The sequence below is a fragment of the Dasypus novemcinctus genome, unplaced genomic scaffold (genome assembly GCF_030445035.2).
Source record: "Dasypus novemcinctus isolate mDasNov1 unplaced genomic scaffold, mDasNov1.1.hap2 scaffold_353, whole genome shotgun sequence".
NCBI lineage: Eukaryota > Metazoa > Chordata > Mammalia > Cingulata > Dasypodidae > Dasypus > Dasypus novemcinctus.
Genome location: NW_026688317.1, coordinates 15693 through 33234, shown reverse-complemented (window position 1 = coordinate 33234; position 17542 = coordinate 15693).

Here is a 17542-nt window from a genome sequence, read left to right as displayed (position 1 = left end):
TGGGCCAGGTGTGCGTTCTGTGCCTCCAGGTGCTCCCAGGGCTGACCCCAGCAGAGCTAGGCCGGGGCGGGCGACCCAGGCGGCTCAGTGGACAGAAACGTCTGGATGCTTCCTGGCTTCTGATCTCTGAGCCCCAAAGTTGGGGATGCGACCAAGTAAGGCGCAGCCCCGCAGAAGGAACGTGTGTGCTTCTGGAATGCTTTCTGGGAATCGGATTTGGCCTGTACAGGTGCTAACTTGTACTTTAAAGTGACAGGTTACAGCAGCTCACAGCGGGTCACCGCAGGCTCAGCCTCCGTTCCTCTCCCTGGTCCGCACCTGACTCTCCCTTCTTGCCCTCACCTGCTCCCACACCGCACTTCTCCCACACCTTCCCCCCTCCCCTCGCACCTCTCCCGCACCTCCCTCCTCCCCCGCACCTCCTCCCCCTCCCCCGCACCTTCCCCTCCCCCCGCACTTCTCCTGCACCTCCTCCTCTCCTGTTCAGACGCCCTGCTGCAGCACGCCAGGCCTTTCTCAGGGTGTCCCCCCCTCTTCCCTGGGACTCCCTCCCATTTCCCAGACTTACCCCCAGATACATGGAGGCCCTTGGGGCTTCCTGGAGAACATCCACCCCACCCACTTCTCTCCCCTTTCCTGGGGATTTCCCACTTCCCTCTGGATTTCACCCATGACTCAGAACCCAGCATTGAGGTTTCCTGGACAACCTCACTTGACCCAGTCCTGGAAACGGTGGCCCAGATGCCAGCGGAGCAGGCAAGTCCTGGAGCACCCCAGGGGCCCAGGACCCCATTCCCCCAGCAAGCTGTGGCTGCCTCCCCATGTCCCTGTCCACTGTCGGGAGATGACACGTGTGCCCTGCACCCAGATTTCATCAGGGTGTGAGAGGCTAGGGGCTGCTCTTGCTCCTGCTCAGACAGAAAACGGGGCCAGTCGCCTGCACACCTGGGCCCTGGCTGGCATCCTGGAGCTGCCCTGGGGCACAGGCTCCCCACGAGCCTGCAGGGTGCACACGAGGTGCTCCTTGGCCTGAATGACCTCCCGACCCTGGAGCAAGCAAGAGCCGAAGTTGCTGGAAAGGCCGCTGCCCCTGCCAGCAGCCACTGGACAAGTCTGTCTGGTGCCAGGAGGGGCTCTTTGCTTTCTTCTTTCCCACCTTGAAGCACAGTGTCCCTTGCCCCATCTCAAGCCTTCGTGTGCAGGTGAGACATGCTTGGGCAGCGGGTGCCCAGCAGACTTAGGGCACCTAAAGGGTGGCAACACCTGACCCGGCCTCACCTGCAAGGCTGCAAGGGCTTGGGAAAGCGCAGGGGCAGCCGGGCTCTTCCATGCTTCCACCAGGATGACCTGCATCTCCTTCCTGGAGAGGCAGATGGCTTCAGATGCTGCAGCCAAGTGTTCTCCTCCGAGCTGTTCCTGCTCTGAACGAGCCTGGGAACCCATAAGATGCCCTCTGCTCTGCAAGTTAGGGAAGATCTTCTTTTTTTTTTAAAGATTTATTTATTTATTTATTTCTCTCCCCTTCCCCCCAGTTGTCTGTTCTCTGTGTCTATTTGCTGCGTCGTCTTTTTTGTCCACTTCTGTTGTCCATGGCACGGGAATCTGTGTCTTTTTTTTTGTTGCATCATCTTGTAGTGTCAGCTCTCCGTGTGTTCAGCGCCATTCCTGGGCAGGCCGCACTTTCTTTTGTGCTGGGCGCACTCCTTGTGCGTGGGGCTCCCCTACGTGGGGGACACCCCTGTGTGGCAGGGCACTCCTTACCCGCATCAGCACTGCACGTGGGCCAGCACCACACGGGTCAAGGAGGCCCAGGGTTTGAACTGCGGACCTCCTATGGGAAGCTCTTCTTTAGACACAGGTCGATTCCCTGTTCCCTGAGAAATCAAGCCGCTGACCAGTTGGAGAGGCATTCTGTGGTGCTTGAGGTTTCCTTCTCTCAAATACTCATCAAACATGGGCATCCAAGGATGCGGGAAACGGCCCTTTCTCCTTCACCCACCCCACCAAAGAAGCACAGACTTAGCGCTTTCTTGTGCTAGTTTGTTTGTTTGGGTTTTAATGTGAACATGAAAGTTAATTCTGATGTAGTGGATAGAAAGAGGAAGGGAACCTCTTCTCAGCTTGATATCAACCATTTGGTCCATTACACCTATGCAGAGTTAACAAAAGGCAGCCAAAACATCTTTTGAAACTAAACATGCCATCATGTGTTTTTTTGGAACTCCCCATTTAAGTGTTATCTTATTGTGAGTGTGATTGGAATCTTCAGTTCTAAATTTAATAGGAAAAAAAGGAGGCTTGGGGAGTGGATGTAGCTCCAGTGGTTGAGTGCCTGCCTCCCATGTACGAGGTCCTGGGTTTAATCCCCCATACCTCCTTAAAAAAAATGGCTAGGGTAGGATGATATATCCATTTTTCAAAAGTCTTAGTTTTTTCTGGCAAACTTCTTCAGCCCTAACTTCCACAGCTAATTAATATTCTAATTAATTTCTATTTCTAGATGCTAATCTTAAAATGGATGCACACCTTCCATGAGTCAGTGATGTGCTGATGCTGACCACAAAGCAGGTGCCCTGGATCCCAGGGCAGGGAGTTCCTGTCTGCTGCCATAGCCAGTAGTTCAATTTTGGGTGTCACTTTTAGAGTATATACTTTTAAAAAGGGATGTGTATTGAGGAAGGACTGAGTGTTCTAGAAATGAAAGTGGGGTGCTCCCAGGGGTTGGCCTAGGGCTACTGCAGTGGATGCTGACACCCCCATCTTCCTTCTCCTTCCCTGCCTCAGTGAATGCCTCCTGCATCTGGATTTCTATGCACCAGGGCTGGCTCTGGTTGTTGAAGCCCGTTTTGCCTACATGGGCAGCTGTCAGTGCTGTGGTGGCCCCAGCCCCAGGAGCAATGCGTGTCCGTGGCTATCAGGAGCTGGGTAGACATACCTTGCTCCCTCTGAGGCTGGTGCTGCCTGGGTCCTGGCATCCTGTGGGGTCCAGGTGCCTACTGTGGGGACTGCTGGGTGATGCTTCTCTGAGCACTTCCTTCTTCCTGCTGTTTTCCTTTGCTCTGAAATTAAGGACCAGACCTTGGGCCTGTGTCTCAAGATCTGCTTCTGGGCAAACTCAACACACTACTTCTTTCACATTTCTGAAAAGCTACCATGCAGAAGAGCAAGCAGTCATGCAGGCTTGTCCCAGTGAAGCTGTGTTGTGCAAGCATCACATGCTCTTCTCCAGGATGGCTGCCAAGTGAACCGCCCACCCCTGAAACCAGGGCTGATTTCTGGTTTAGAACAGCTGCTGGACGCTCCTCCTGGGCAGGCTGAGAGGAGATCCAGGAGATCCAGGAGATCCAGTTACTCTTTCCTGTGTCCACATTGGTGCGGGACTGGGAGGGATAAACTGTGCCCTGCTAGGAAAGGCTCATGATGTCCCCAGGCCACTCAGCATGACCCCACTCCTCCCCCCCCCCCAAAATAAAACCTTCTTGAGCTTCTCTTCTTGAGTCTCCATCTCCTGTGACTGGTGAAGGCGGTGACTTAACTCCTTTGCTTTCTTCCTTACCTTCATGCAGTCAACCACATGGTCCAGGGACTCAGTTCATTGGTGTCTCTTCTCCACTACTGCCACCCTGCATTTCCCTGCCAACAGCCTGCTCCCTCCGTCCACTACACAATATGAGTTCATATATGGATGGATGGGTGGATGGATGGATACATGGATGATGGATTAGGGGATGGGTGGATGATGGATTGGTGGATGGATGCATGGATGGATAGATGATGGATTTGGGGATGGGTGGATGGATTCCTGCACTGGGAAAGAGGCCAGATGTATGAAAACAAAGATCCTTTGTAATGTTGAGAATCTATGATTCTGGGAAGCGGATGTGGCTCAAATTATTGAGCTCCTGTCTACTACACAGTGTGTGTGGGTGTCCATGATTCAGTTCCTGGTGCCTCTTAAAGAAGACAGTGAGCCAGTGTGACAGGCAGGTGGGGCAAACTGACACAAGATGATGCAACAAGAGACACAAGAAGAAAAACATAATGAGATACACAAGAAAACAAGGAACGGAGGTGGCTCAAGTGATTAGGTGCCTCCCTCTCACTTCGGAGATCCTGGGTTCAGTTCCCAGTGCCTCTTAAAGAAACAAGGAAGATGAACAGACACAGCCAGTGCAAACCATGAGGGATGGGGAGAAATAAATAAATAAAAATAAAATCTTAAAAGGAAAGAGTCTGTGATTCTATGTGTAGCTAAGAGTTTGATGGCAGTCCACTTATAAAGCAAACTCACAGGAATATCACATAATATGTCTGCATATGAGATCACATTATGAGATATGCCCTCCAGACTGTGGGCTAAGTACTTGAGGTGCATTATCTCTAAGCCTCTAACCCACCCCCGAGACAGGTGATATTGTCGCCTTCCATGTGGGAGGACAGCGAGGCTTAGTGAGGTCAGTGCTGTACTCCAGCTAGTAAGGAGAGGCAACAGTCCCAGCCTCCCTGGGCTTCTTCCCCTGAGCCACTGCTGTCCTGCCACCTCCATCGACAGAACGCAGGGGACCCTTGGCTGGTGGCCATTAGGGTATGTTTAAAACACGTCTGCATCCGGGATCAGGAGACCCTGAACACACTCTAACTGTCCTTGGTTCTGTGCCTCTGTCCTCGGTCCTCAGCAGAGCCCAAAACCACACTCCTGGAGAAGGTCACCAGAGCGGTCTGATTCCTGAGCATACCCGCTGAGGAATTGAGGTCCTCCGCAGGACCTGGAGACATGTTCCTCCTGGGATCACCATCTGCTGAAACCGGGCTTCTCTTGAGAAGCTAACATCCTCTCTTTCTTCAGGCAGCTAGTAGATATGCAAACTGTTGCCTTGGCACCCGGGGCTGTGCATTGGCAGCCAGAACGTGTGGAAGTGAGCCCGATGCTCAGGCGCGAGACGACGCCTTTCCACGCAGCCCCCACTTCCCTATGAGGCCTCCTCTCAGTTTCATTCTAAACATCCTGCTATGTCAGCTCATGTTTTTGTCCAAGGCTACTTCAAATCTTTTTGAGAAAAAGGTGGGGTATTCTTATAAACAGGTAAATAATACTTGAGGCAATTTACTGAATCGTGCTGAGCAACATGTAATTAAGGGCCACAGTGTGTAGACCAGGGCTCAGGAAGGGGAGAAGTCGGGGTGCCCGGCTCAGAGAGGCGGGAGGAGGCCCTGGTCGGAGGCAGGGGTGGGGCTCACCTTGCAGGAGAGCCTGGAGGGGGGGAGTGACATGCGCCTGCCGCCCTTCGGTGGTGGTGAAGGAGAGGTGCAGGGCACCGGAGGACAACAGCAAGAGCTGCAGGGGCGGCTGGGGGAGGACCTCCCTCCCCCGGCTCTGAGTCACCCCTGGTGCCTGCGCACGCAGGGATTAGGGTCCCTGGATTAGACGGGATGACCCTGTGTGTTAGCAGACGTGACTTATCCCCAAGCAAAAAGATTCAGCACATCTTTGGCCTTGGAAGGCTGGAAACCCCAGCCACAGAGGGCCGCTCCCAAATCTGAGGGTCTTGGTCTGAAATCTGCCCAGAGCCCGGCTCAGGTCCCACCTGGGGATGGAGCCGGCAGCTCGGCGCTCAGGAGCGCTCACTCGACCACGCGGGCGCCTTGTGCAGACCCTACCACTGCCGGCCGCGGGGCCGCGTTCCCGCGGACGAGAGCGTCATGGAATGCGAACCTCCGTCAGCGGGACCCACGTGGCCTTCCTCCCAAAACACAGCGCTGGAGACCTGCCCCGGAGGAGCGCGGCTGCGCGCGCACCGGGGAGGGTGGCAGCCCCGGAGCGCAGCAGCGCCTGCCTGACTTCCCGCAACTGGCCGGGCGCCTGGGCCGGGAGGCTCCGGGGCTGGCGGCCACAGCAGCGCAGCGCGGCGGGAGCGGCCGAAAGTGTGCTGCCACCTGTGTCGGCGCGGATGAGGGTGAAAGAACATCTCAACAGATACCTGGGCAAAGGTGAAGTGTGTCCCCGTGTTTTGAAGGCTCAGCTCAGCACGAACGCCCGCACAAAAGAGCCTGAGCACAACGGGGCTCTGGGAGGGCTTGGTGACTCAGAAGGGAAAGGTAAGCATGCCACACCTTGCAGGCCAGGTGCGTTCCTGGAAAGTAGGCTATCAAGAAACATCTGAAAACTGAATATTTCATTTCCACCGAGAATACTCACCAACTCAACACCACACAAGAAACATATTTATACTGAATAATCTCATCCTAATTTAGTCTGTTTTCTAAAGCAGATTTTCCAAAGAATGTCATAAAATTTACCTGTCGCAAAATATAAAGATTAAAATAATAAATAGCAGTTTTTTTTTCTATAGAATTATTAATGAAATCATGCCAACAGCGATACGTCAGGTTGAGGACTTCCCCGGTTTCTTTGTGCTGCATCCTGTGAGTTAGCCTGGCGCGTGCCCGCCCTGCCCAGGGCTGCTTCCCTGGTTTCTTTGTGCTGCGTCCTCTGAGTTAGCCTGGGGGGTGCCCGCCCTGCCCAGGGCTGCTTCCCTGGTTTCTTTGCGTCCTCTGAGTTAGCCTGGCGCATGCCCGCCCTGCCCAGGGCGGCTTCCCCGGTTTCTTTGTGCTGCGTCCTCTGAGTTAGCCTGGCGCGGTGCCCGCCCTGCCCAGGGCTGCTTCCCCGGTTTCTTTGCGTCCTCTGAGTTAGCCTGGCGTGTGCCCGCCCTGCCCAGGGCGGCTTCCCCGGTTTCTTTGTGCTGCGTCCTCTGAGTTAGCCTGGCGCGGTGCCCGCCCTGCCCAGGGCTGCTTCCCTGGTTTCTTTGTGCTGCGTCCTCTGAGTTAGCCTGGCGCGTGCCCGCCCTGCCCACGGCTGCTTCCCCGGTTTCTTTGTGCTGCGTCCTCTGAGTTAGCCTGGCGCGGTGCCCGCCATGCCCAGGGCTGCTTCCTGGGCGCCGCTGATGCTGACACAGGACGGGGCGCCCTGGGCTCCTGTCTGCTCCCCACAGGCAGGTCCGCAGCAGGGCCCGCCGGGTGTGCAGCGGCAGCGCGGCCAGTGGGCATTGGGCGGCTCCACGGGCAGCGTCCGGCGTGGGGCTCCCGCTGAAGCCGTGGCCTTGTTCTGTCTTCTGTGGCCTGGAGCCCGTGGCGTGAGCGTCTCCAGCTGGCGCGGTCCTGGGAGAGCCGCGGGGTCCCCGGAGGGGAGGTGCACGGCACCCTGCGTCACCCCAGAAGCTCACATCAAGCCGCTCCCGCAAAGCCGCAAAGCCTGCGGTGGATGGTCAAGGTGGAAGCGCCTGGCCAGGCAGAGTGTGCTCTCAGCCCAGGTCCCACCGCCGCACCGCGCAGGGGTTGGGTCTTCCCAGGGGCAGAGGGCAGACCCGGCCCGGCCCCCCTGCTGACCACACAGGGCGCTGCATTCTCACTCCAGCTGGGCCAGGACTTCCACGGTATTTTTCCTTTTAAACAGCTTTTTTGGAGGTGTATTTTGCCTATCCTAAAACTCATCCGCTCAATTCGGTGGGTTTAAGTAACCTTACGGAGCAGTGGTGTCATCACCATAGGTCAGGTTCAGAGCATTTCACTTCCGCAGGATCCCGGCACCCACTGCCGGCTGACCCCTCCCACCCCAGCGCCGGCAGCTGCTGGCCTGCCCGGGCTCCACGGACCTGCCTTCGCTGGGCTTTCCAACAAGGAACCAAACAGCCGTGGTCTCCTGCGTCTGGGTTCTTGCAGCACAACTGCTTTTGAGTTCAGCCACGCCATACCACTCGTGGGTACCTATGTCTTTTCATGGCTCACATGCCACTGTCTGGATAAACCACATTGTGTCTATCTGTCACCAGCTGATGGACATTAATTGCGTAGGATTCACTTTTTTTAGTTTAAACCTTTACCTTTTTTTTTTTTTAAAGGTATTTTTATATAATGAAAACGTAAAAGTCCTTGCCCAACTATTGCTGTGGAGTATCTGTCTGTCTGTCTGTCTCTCATGCAGGTCACTCAGGTTAATGGGAAGAAAATAAAAGATCGTCTGTCTCCAGGGGGGACAGGTGAGAGGACCGGTGGGCAGGATGGTCAGCGTGGCAGGGCCAGAGCACGGCCCCCACCAGCTGGGCCCTGCCCCTGCCCACTTGGAGGCCCCTCCCAGTTCAAGGTGTGTGGCAGCAGAGGGTCCCCTAAGGAGGTCAGGGTAAGAGCTCACAGTTCAAGGCCGTGAACAGCCCAACTCGAGGCACCGCCGGGTGCTTTCTCACCAGGGTCAGCAGCTCGTGTGAGGCAGGGCCCGTCGGTTCTGAGAGGCCCAGTCCTTGCGGGGTCGGCAGGCCTCCTCACAGCCTCGCCTGCTCTGCTTCCCGCCCGAGGTCAGCAGCAAGCTCTCGGGCGTATTGCTCTGCTCCTTGAGCCTCTCAGGGGCATGTCTCCCTGCAGCTCAGCTGTGGATGAAACTGGAGGGCCTTTCTCTCATGTAGAGAATCAAATACGGCAGCTGCCTTTATCTAGTTTGTGTGTCTCTGCATCTCCATTCACGTCCAACCCAGCCAGACGGCAGAAACCCAAGCTGCTCCCGCCTCCCTGACACAGTCCAACCAAAAGCCCTAAATTGATCTTACCAAGTCATCTACTCAAAGGACCCTCAAATGGACAAGCACGGCCTCACTTGCCTTAAATACCACAGTGTCCACAATGTTTTCCTGAGGGCCACCTGCTGGGCCCAATGCTCTCCTGTGCGCAGCATCTACTGCTAGTTCAAACTGTGAGCTCAGAGGCGTGACGACACCTTCACAGGTGGCACCGTTTCACTCTTACATCACAAGTTGAGCTCTGATGTCGGATGGAAAGCAGAACTTGAATGCCATTAACTTGGGTGTCTAGTGGAGGAGGCTTCCAAACAAAATGTGAGAGGTACAGCCTGGCTTCTCCTTGCAGCTTATAGTAAAATGTGAGAGAAAAGGGATGAGCTGAGAACTGAACTCCTGGGCACAAAGAAACGAGGAAATGATGGTGTGGAAAATTCTGAGCATATCCAGATAGTGTGTTCTGAGGCTGGGGCCAGAGTGGCCACCAACGACCTCCCTGAGCTTCTGGAGAGCGAGTGCCCAGAGGACAGGGCTTCATGGGAGGGTTGAACTGAACACAGGTCCAGAAGCCCTTTCAGGGGATGTCAGGGTTGCACATGTAGTTATGCAGGAAGGATCTGCAGAAAGTTCTGCCTGATGGTGAACTGCACTCAAAGCTGACAAGGTTTTTGAGAAATTTGTACGAGTAGAACCCGTGCCACCCTGGACTGAAAGGGACAGGCAGGGACAAATTGAGGGAAGAATGACTTCAAGGGCAGGACCATGGAAGCCGACATCTTCTCAGCCAGGGAAGTGTGCCCACCCATGTGTGTGGAAAGGGTGGGCTTAACTGCCACACTTGGAGGAGGCAGGCCTTGCACCCCATTGTTCAGGGAGAGTGCTGCCACCCCAGTCTTCAATGAGAGTGGAGCCTATTCCCTGGGATTGCAGAGAGTCTGGCCATGACCCCAATGCTTGAAGAGGGTGGAACCTTCGCCCCCGTGTTCAGAGAGAGCTTGGCTGCTGTGCCAGTCCTTGGAAGGGGTGGGGCGGCTGCACCATCTGGCCTGGATGACAAACATGTTTCCATAGATGACTCTCAAGCCTTGACAGCTAACGGAATTTTCCCTCTTTGGCTTTAGAATTGTTTGGGACTCATGACCCCTGTTTCCCTTCCAACTTCTCCCTTCTGGAATGGAAATGCTTATCCTTTCCTCTCCCTCCAATATATTAAGACCAGATAACTTGATTTCTAGGCCCATCTGACAGAGGACTTGTGCCCCAGGACAGATCACAGGTACAGCAAGTTTTGATGAAACTCAGCACTAAGCATTGTTACTGAAATGATTTAAGGATTTTGGGGTGTTGTGATGGAATGAATGTAGATTGTATGTGGGAAGAACATGTCTTTTTGGCATCCCAGAAAAACATGTTTTTCAATGTAATTCATTCCTGTGAGTGTGGCTCCATTATAAATAAGATCTTGAGAAGTTATTTCAGTTAAGGTCTGGCCCAAATGAATCAGGGCTTTCATCCAGAAGACTGGAGTCCTTAGACAGAGTGGAAGTCAGGGCAAGCACAGGGAGCAGCCGGGAGTGGATGTTGTGGGAATCCGGGAGGGAAGGAGAGGGCAGGAGAGGCCACCCGCATGTCTCCAGGCAGCAGGGACCAGGGACCTCGGGCCCCTGGCAGCCAGCCCGTGACGCCACAGTCTCCTGGGAGAAAGCACTGCCTTGATGGCTCCTTGATTTTGGACTTCTCCTATCCTAGCCTCAAAATTGTGAGCCAATAAACTCCCATTTTTTAAGCCAACCCACTGCAGGGTATTTGCTTTAGCAATGAGGACACTAAAACAGCATTTCTCCTGGGAGAGAAATTTTACTTCATTGTATTTTATATTGACACAAGGTGGATTCCTGTCTTATGGAATATTTATAATTTCAGGAATCAGAAGGAACCCTAGCCATGGACTAGCTACAGACATGGATTTTCACTGTGTCTCCCACAACTGTATATTTCCTACACAATAGAAAGCAGGAGAGCAAATGGGCATAAAGGAAAGTTTAGAGCATGGAAACAATGGTCAGAGAGTTATTGCTTTATTTTTGTTTTAATTAAATAGCAGCAAGGCAACAGAATGTGTTTTGTTTGTTTGTTTGTTTTTGTTTGTTTTTGAGGGACTGGGGCCAGGGATTGAACCAGGGACCTAGTATGTGGGAAGCCAGCACTCGACCACCGAGCTACACCGGCTCCCTAACATAATGTGTTTTAAACTAAAGAATTTTATTATGAACTATTTCTGTAGTACATGTGGTGTGTTCTATGCCATCTGAATCCTGTGCAGATAACCTCGTTTTGAAGATGAGAAGATCCTTCACAGGCAGGCCATTTGCAGCCGTGTGGGTTTCTGAGGACTTGAAAGGCCACTGCCCATGGACTGCCTGGCGTCAGGTGGGCAGGCCAGGTGTGGCTATGCCCGGCACCACAGGAAACACTGGAGACAGAGCCCAGTGCTGCACTTCATTAAGGCGGTGCTGCTGGGGCCGAACTTGCCATCCAAGCCCCCAAGGTTTTGGCCTGTCTCGCTTCTTTGCAATGTCACTGATTTTGTTCTTCACAAAATAATATATATATATTTAATTTGAAAAAGGGGAATATTTGACTTAAGCAGCTTTGCCATTACTCCTTTGCTTACTTTTGTTTAAACATCCTTTTAAATAATCCTTACCTGGAGCGCTACATGGAGAAGAGACAATTCCAATACTTAGAGAACGCCAGGGAAGCATCCCCGGATGTTGCCGGCAGCTGTGTAGAAAACCACCGGCATTCCTTCAAAACGGACAGGAAATGTGACTTGCCCATATGAAGGAGTTTTATTGCAAACACTATTTTCAACAAGTTAGAGGCAGATAAGGAACAAAAGGGAGAGGGAGGCGGCGTGAGGGGAGGGGAGGCGGCGGCCAAGCCCTGGCAGCCGAGCCCCTCTCCTCCTGGACACACTCAGGGTCCCCCCCAATGCAGACGGGACACTGGCCCTGGCCTCGGGCCCCTGCCAGGTCGTCTGTGGGTGGCAGGCCCCTCGGGGGCTCCCGGCCGCGGCTGCGCAGGGCCTCCAGGCAGGACTTCGGAGTGCCGGCCACCCCCTCAGTGGGCCTGTTCCCTCTTTATCTGACAGAGTCCAAGTCCAGTGATGCCTCATTGACAACAAGCCATGGATGCTGAGGGACGAGTTCCTAAGAACTCGCTCTAGAAAAGGGGTGGCGGTTTGGTGGCCGTGCACAGCCTAACACAGGACCCTTCCTGCACCAGGACTTTAGTTCCCGGACGTTGCAACTTGCCCCTTCCCGTGCACATTGACCATTGCACAAACATTATTACAACAATCGAGAAAATAAAAAGGAAAGAAAAAGCTGTTATTTTCACTGACCTTGTCTGGGATAGACATAGCTTTTCTAAACTGGCCTGCAGTCACCATTAGCACACAATTCTCTGTTACATAAATCTCATTACCATATTGATGTGAAACCCAGAGCACTTCTACCTTATCCATTATAAACAACAAATGCAAGGGTCATTTTTATTATACAGTGTCTTCTTCCTTTGAAGTTCATTTTAGGTGCATTTCTGCAAATAGGATTACAGGAGCAAAGGTTATTAATTTCTTTTATGACTCATGACATGTACAATTAATATGCATTAAAAAAGATAATGCATCATTGTAACAAAGTTTGCCATATTTAGCAGCATGGAGCTTTATATTAAATTATTTTCTAAATACATATAAAGTGGTATACTGTTTTTTTTTTAAAGATTTTTATTTATTTTTTATTTATCTCTCTCCCCTTCCCCCGAGTTGTCTGCTGTCTGTGTCCATTCACCGTGTGTTCTTCTGTGACTGCTTCTATCCTTATCAGCAGCACCGGGAATCTGTGTTTCTTTTTTTTTGTTGTGTCATCTTGTTGTGTCAGCTCTCCGTGCATGTGGTGCCATTCCTGGGCAGGCTGCACTTTCTTTCCCGCTGGGCAGCTCTCCTTACAGGGCACACTCCTTGCGTGTGGGGTTCCCCTATGTGGGGGACACCCCTGCATGGCAGGCACTCCTTGCGTGCATCAGCACAGCACATAGGCCAGCTCCACATGGGTCAAGGAGGCCCAGGGTTTGAACCATGAACCTCCCATGTGGTAGGCGGAGGTCCTCTCCATTGGGCCAAGTCCGCTTCCCAGATTATTGTTTTAATTCAAGTTTATTTGATAGGTAGAGAAGCTGACATTTTTTCTTTTTCTTTTTTTAAAGATTTTATTTTATTTATTTCTCTCCCCTTCCCCCCTGTTGTCTGCTCTCTGTGTCCATTTGCTGTGTGTTCTTCTGTGTGTGCTTGCATTATCTGGCACCACTGGGAAACTGCATCTCTTTTTTGTTGCATCATCTTGCTGCGTCAGCTCTCCATGTGTGTGGCACCACTCCTGGGTGGGCTGCACTTTTTTCACGTGGGGCAGCTCTCCTTGCGGGGCGCACTCCTTGTGCATGGGGTACCCCTATGTGGGGCGCCCCTGCGTGGCACGGCACTCCTTGCGCATGGCAGCACTGTGCGTGGGCCAGCTTACCACACGGGTCAGGAGGCCCTGGGGATTGAACCCTGGACCCTCCATATGGTAGGCAGATGCTCTATCAATTGAGCCATGTCTGCTTCCCTGACACTTTTTTCTATGCTTGCTTTCTTTTCTGGAATTTCTGTGTTTTTTGCTCTTTTTATGAATTGTGGTCTTGTTTGTGCCTTATTAGTTACTGTGAGATTTCTAAAAATAATGGACAAACGGATGGTGCCAACTGGGGCAGGGAAGTAGAGAGACAGTGAGGTTTAAGTTTGTAGTTAGGAAGGTAAGGACAGGGCTGTGGTTAGGGTGATGGTTAGAAATAGTTTTCCTCAAATTCTCTTCTGGACTAACCTGGTCACATATGAACCTGTGTCTTAAAATAGTTCCTGTGACACTGGTACAGGTCTGTGGAATTTGGGCAAGGTCTTACGACTTATATCACTTCACCTGGAAATCCACAGATGAGCTGCCAGGAATTTTCAGTCATTTCTAATGCCATTTCCTTCCAGGCAGGTGGAATTTCCTGTGAGAGGATAATCCAAAAACATTTTCAGTGCCATTTTGTTATCTGAGGGCATATGATTGTATGTAGCATTTTCTGATATTCACATTGGGTGATGGAAACTGCTGGACTCCGACTTACTGGCTGAGAGATGGCACCGCAGGTCTGGCCTGGACATTTGTTGATGCTCCTTGGTTGTATGACCATTCTGAAAACTTTTCAAGTCCTCTTATGGTGTCATGTTCATGCCAGCACTCATGGAATCCCCAGGAGTGATCCAGTTTTGCTTGAGGGTAATCTGTGGCACAACTGGGTGGATTAGCATCCTGAAAGTCCCAGTCTAGTCACCTAGACAAAGCACAGGTGAGAGAAGAGGCTGGTGGAGGTCTTTTCTGCAGCCATCCTCTCTAAGATTGTCAAAGACCCCTTAGGGTCATTTAATGTCTTTTACTAATAGTTGTAATGTATGAGCTTCCTCAGGGATGTTTTCTTGCAATCTTTTTTTCTGTGAATGGGTTATATTTTCCTTCAGTTTGCGTTTTGTAAGTTTTTGTTGATTCCTGGACATTCTGATTATTATGTTGTTAGAATTCTGGAAATCTAGGGTCTCAGTCTTCTGGAATATTTGTTTGTTTTGTTTGTTTGTTTTTGCATGTGTGATTGTTGTGAACTGCTTGGTCTATCATTTTGTGACTTTTCCAAACTATGTTTTGCTCCCCAATGTGAAATGGAAAGAGAAAAGGAATAAAGACCCTACTTCAAGACAACTTTGCCACTTTTGCCTGAGGTGTTTGGAACAGTGGCTGCCCTTAGTTCTGGTGACTCAGTGATCTGATGTAACTGCTCAAAAGCAGTGATTAGCAATCAGGCCACGTGCTAGTTTATTCTTAATGAATTGTTTTTAAATGTCCATTCTGACACCAGCGAGTTCCACCTCAAACTTGGGTGGTAGTCTCATCTCTGTAAGAAATCTTGTTAGGATTGTTACCTTCATGGTGATTATGCATTGTTATTATTGTTCTTCAATAGGGAACTGGCAACAGCCCTTGTTGGGCAGGGAGGCCTTTGCTGGGAGCATCTCCTGATCATTAGCTGTTCCTGACAGAGACAGGGGATTTAGTGCCCTTTTGAAAAGACGTTCAAAGCCTCCCTTCAGCTCCTGGGGTCTTGATGAATCTGTTCCAAAGAAGAATGCACCTAAACTCTGGGTAAAGGGTTGTCAGGGTGGAGATAGTGTCCCAGGGTGCCTTCCTCAGGCCATTGGGCTGCAGTGGTCTCTTCTGCACCAGGTGTGGAGGCCATGCACCCCTGGCTGTTAGGCTTGGAACTGTCCCCTCCACACCGGCACACACCTGGATGGGTAAATTCAGAGAGGGTGGTCCTGCACCACCTTGGCAGACCCTCCTGGGATATCCACTGCCTCTGAGGCAGTGTCTCCTGTTTGTCCTCTTGTCACTCCTGCTCTCCCATCCTCCAGGGCTGTGCACCAGTCTTCCAGGCTCCCAGGGCAAGGTCTAGAGCATGTGGGTGGGGAACTTGCTCCGATCAAGGCAGCCCATTGAAGGGTCTGGGGGCCCTGTGCTGATCAATGAGGAGCACAAGTCATCCAGCCGCTGACCTGGGAGCTCGTAACCACGGTGTCTATTGGGGGCTGAGGGTCGGGGGCGCTGATGAACCAATATGAGGGGGAGGTGGAGCCAGCGTTAGCGTCCAGCTGCTGCAGGGGCTGCCGGGCCTGCAGGGAATGATGGGAAGCTGCCGCCTGCTGCCCTTCTGCCATGATTGGGAAAGGGCTGAGGAGGGACAGAGTTGCCCCACTTCTCCTGCAGTAGCTGCCCCGAGGCGCACGTCAGCCCAAGGTGTGTCCCCAGGCCTCCTGCTTCACAGAGGGGATTCCCCCCCCCTCTTCTTGTCCTCGTTGTCCTCCTTAGCCCCAGGCTGCTTCCTGGCCTCCCCCTCCTCAGGGCTGGCTTGGGCATCAGGCCCCCCAGGCAAGGCCTGTGTGAGGGAGAGAGGAGGAGGTTCATGTGTTGGGGGCAGTTTCCAGGAACAGGGGAATTCTAGGCGGGCGAGCAGTGGCACCCAGTGGCGATGGTGGCTGGTGGGAAGGTGGGGCTGCAGCGCCTGCCGGGAAGCCCCCCCTCCATGTTGCTCTTCCACCATGGCTGAGGGAACGGGCTGAGGAGGACAGGAAGTGCTACTCTTGTTTTGCTGGCAATTCCTACCTCCCCATGCATGATTCAGACAAGGTGGGCCCCCCCAGCCACCATGCTTCATCAATCGCAGCTCCATCCCTGACACCCCAGAGTCAGCACCTCCGTGCTTTTTCTCCAACAACTACTTTCCTACCTTAGAATGTAATCAGAATCCAGACGTGTCTAACTGGGTTCAAGCCTTAGCTTTTTTAGGTTTTCAGATCACTTGTATAGATGGTACATAGTGCTGAGTATTCAATTTTCTGCATTTAAAAAAAATATTGTTTTGCTACCATGTACTACATAAAATTAAAACAAAGAAACACAAATTTTTATTGACAAAACCCAAAATATAATAATAATAACTGAGTATAATGTTTTGTAATACAGATCTTATAATGAGAAGAATGGATACCACTATTTCATCTAAGCAAGCTTCTGAGTAAGTGTTCTTTATCTTCAAATTGATTGCAAAAGTGTGTCTCCTAATGCTGGTTGTGTGCATGAGAGCACATGAAGGTTCCTGGGACCCCAGCCTTCTTTAATACACAAGAGGTTTAAATATTTCCCACTGTAAAAGAAATCTTTTGGAAGAAAATAAGGCTCATTCGACTATGGAGAAGAAAATAATTTATTCTCAATCTTGCAAGAAGTGGTGCACAACCAGAAAATGTGGCTGGCCCCTGAACTAAGGAAAATGACACAATTTATACTCCTAAGCCTAGCATGCAAGCCCTTCCTCTGTTTCTCCATATATTGGCTACTTCAGAGGTCACAACCTAGCTGAGAGGTCTAACTTTCCCACACAAGTCCCCCAGTTTTTGATTAACAATTTCCCCATCACATTCCAACCATTTTGGCTTTTACCTGCTCTTTTTGCCAAACTAGGAATGGAATTTAGTGCTGAAATGGAATTGATTTAGCTCTTTCTTGTGGCTCCTTTTTACTGGCTATAGGACCTACTTAAGTTGGTTTCCTTTGTTTGTGCTTAACCCGGGAGTGGTAGACTGAGGCAATAGGCTGCCAGGTTAAATTAATTAATATTTTTCCTTCCTGCTTTATATTACCTTTATGTGAAAACTAAACTGATCTCCATCTCTTACAATTGCCCTGATATAGCCTGTATGTGTATATGCATGTGTTCAAACTTACCTAATTCTATATCCAAGTTTGCCTAGTTTCTAGAAAGTCAATTAAATGATATAAACTCTATAGGCTTTGAGTATTCAGGATGGATGTAGACTGAGTGTGTATTTGAGCTTACATTCAGATGGAATGTGGGTGGTATGTTAATTCAAGCTTACCTGGTTACCAAACCAACCCCTAAACCCTAAGAAACTAACAAAGAAAGTTCTTTCCACACCAAAAGCACCACTTAACCCCTGCTCCTAAATCCTCTGTATAAAAGGGACCTGGACAGAGAGACAGATAAAGCAGATACAACCCCCAGATATTGGTTCCTTTGAGGGCTAAAGAAACCCATGGGAGTTATGGTCATGGCCGATGGGGTTAACTACCAGGGCAGATGGCCCCTCTTTGGAAATGGTGTTTATGTGGGATGAATCTGGACTCAGATGGGATCTCCCTTCATAAGACTTTCATGCTAATGTGCTGGAGGTGCAGTTAATGTTGGGGTTTAAGATATATTTAGGGGATTTGAATCTCTGGACTGACAATGTGATAGCCAGATCCTGAGCCTCAACAGACTCC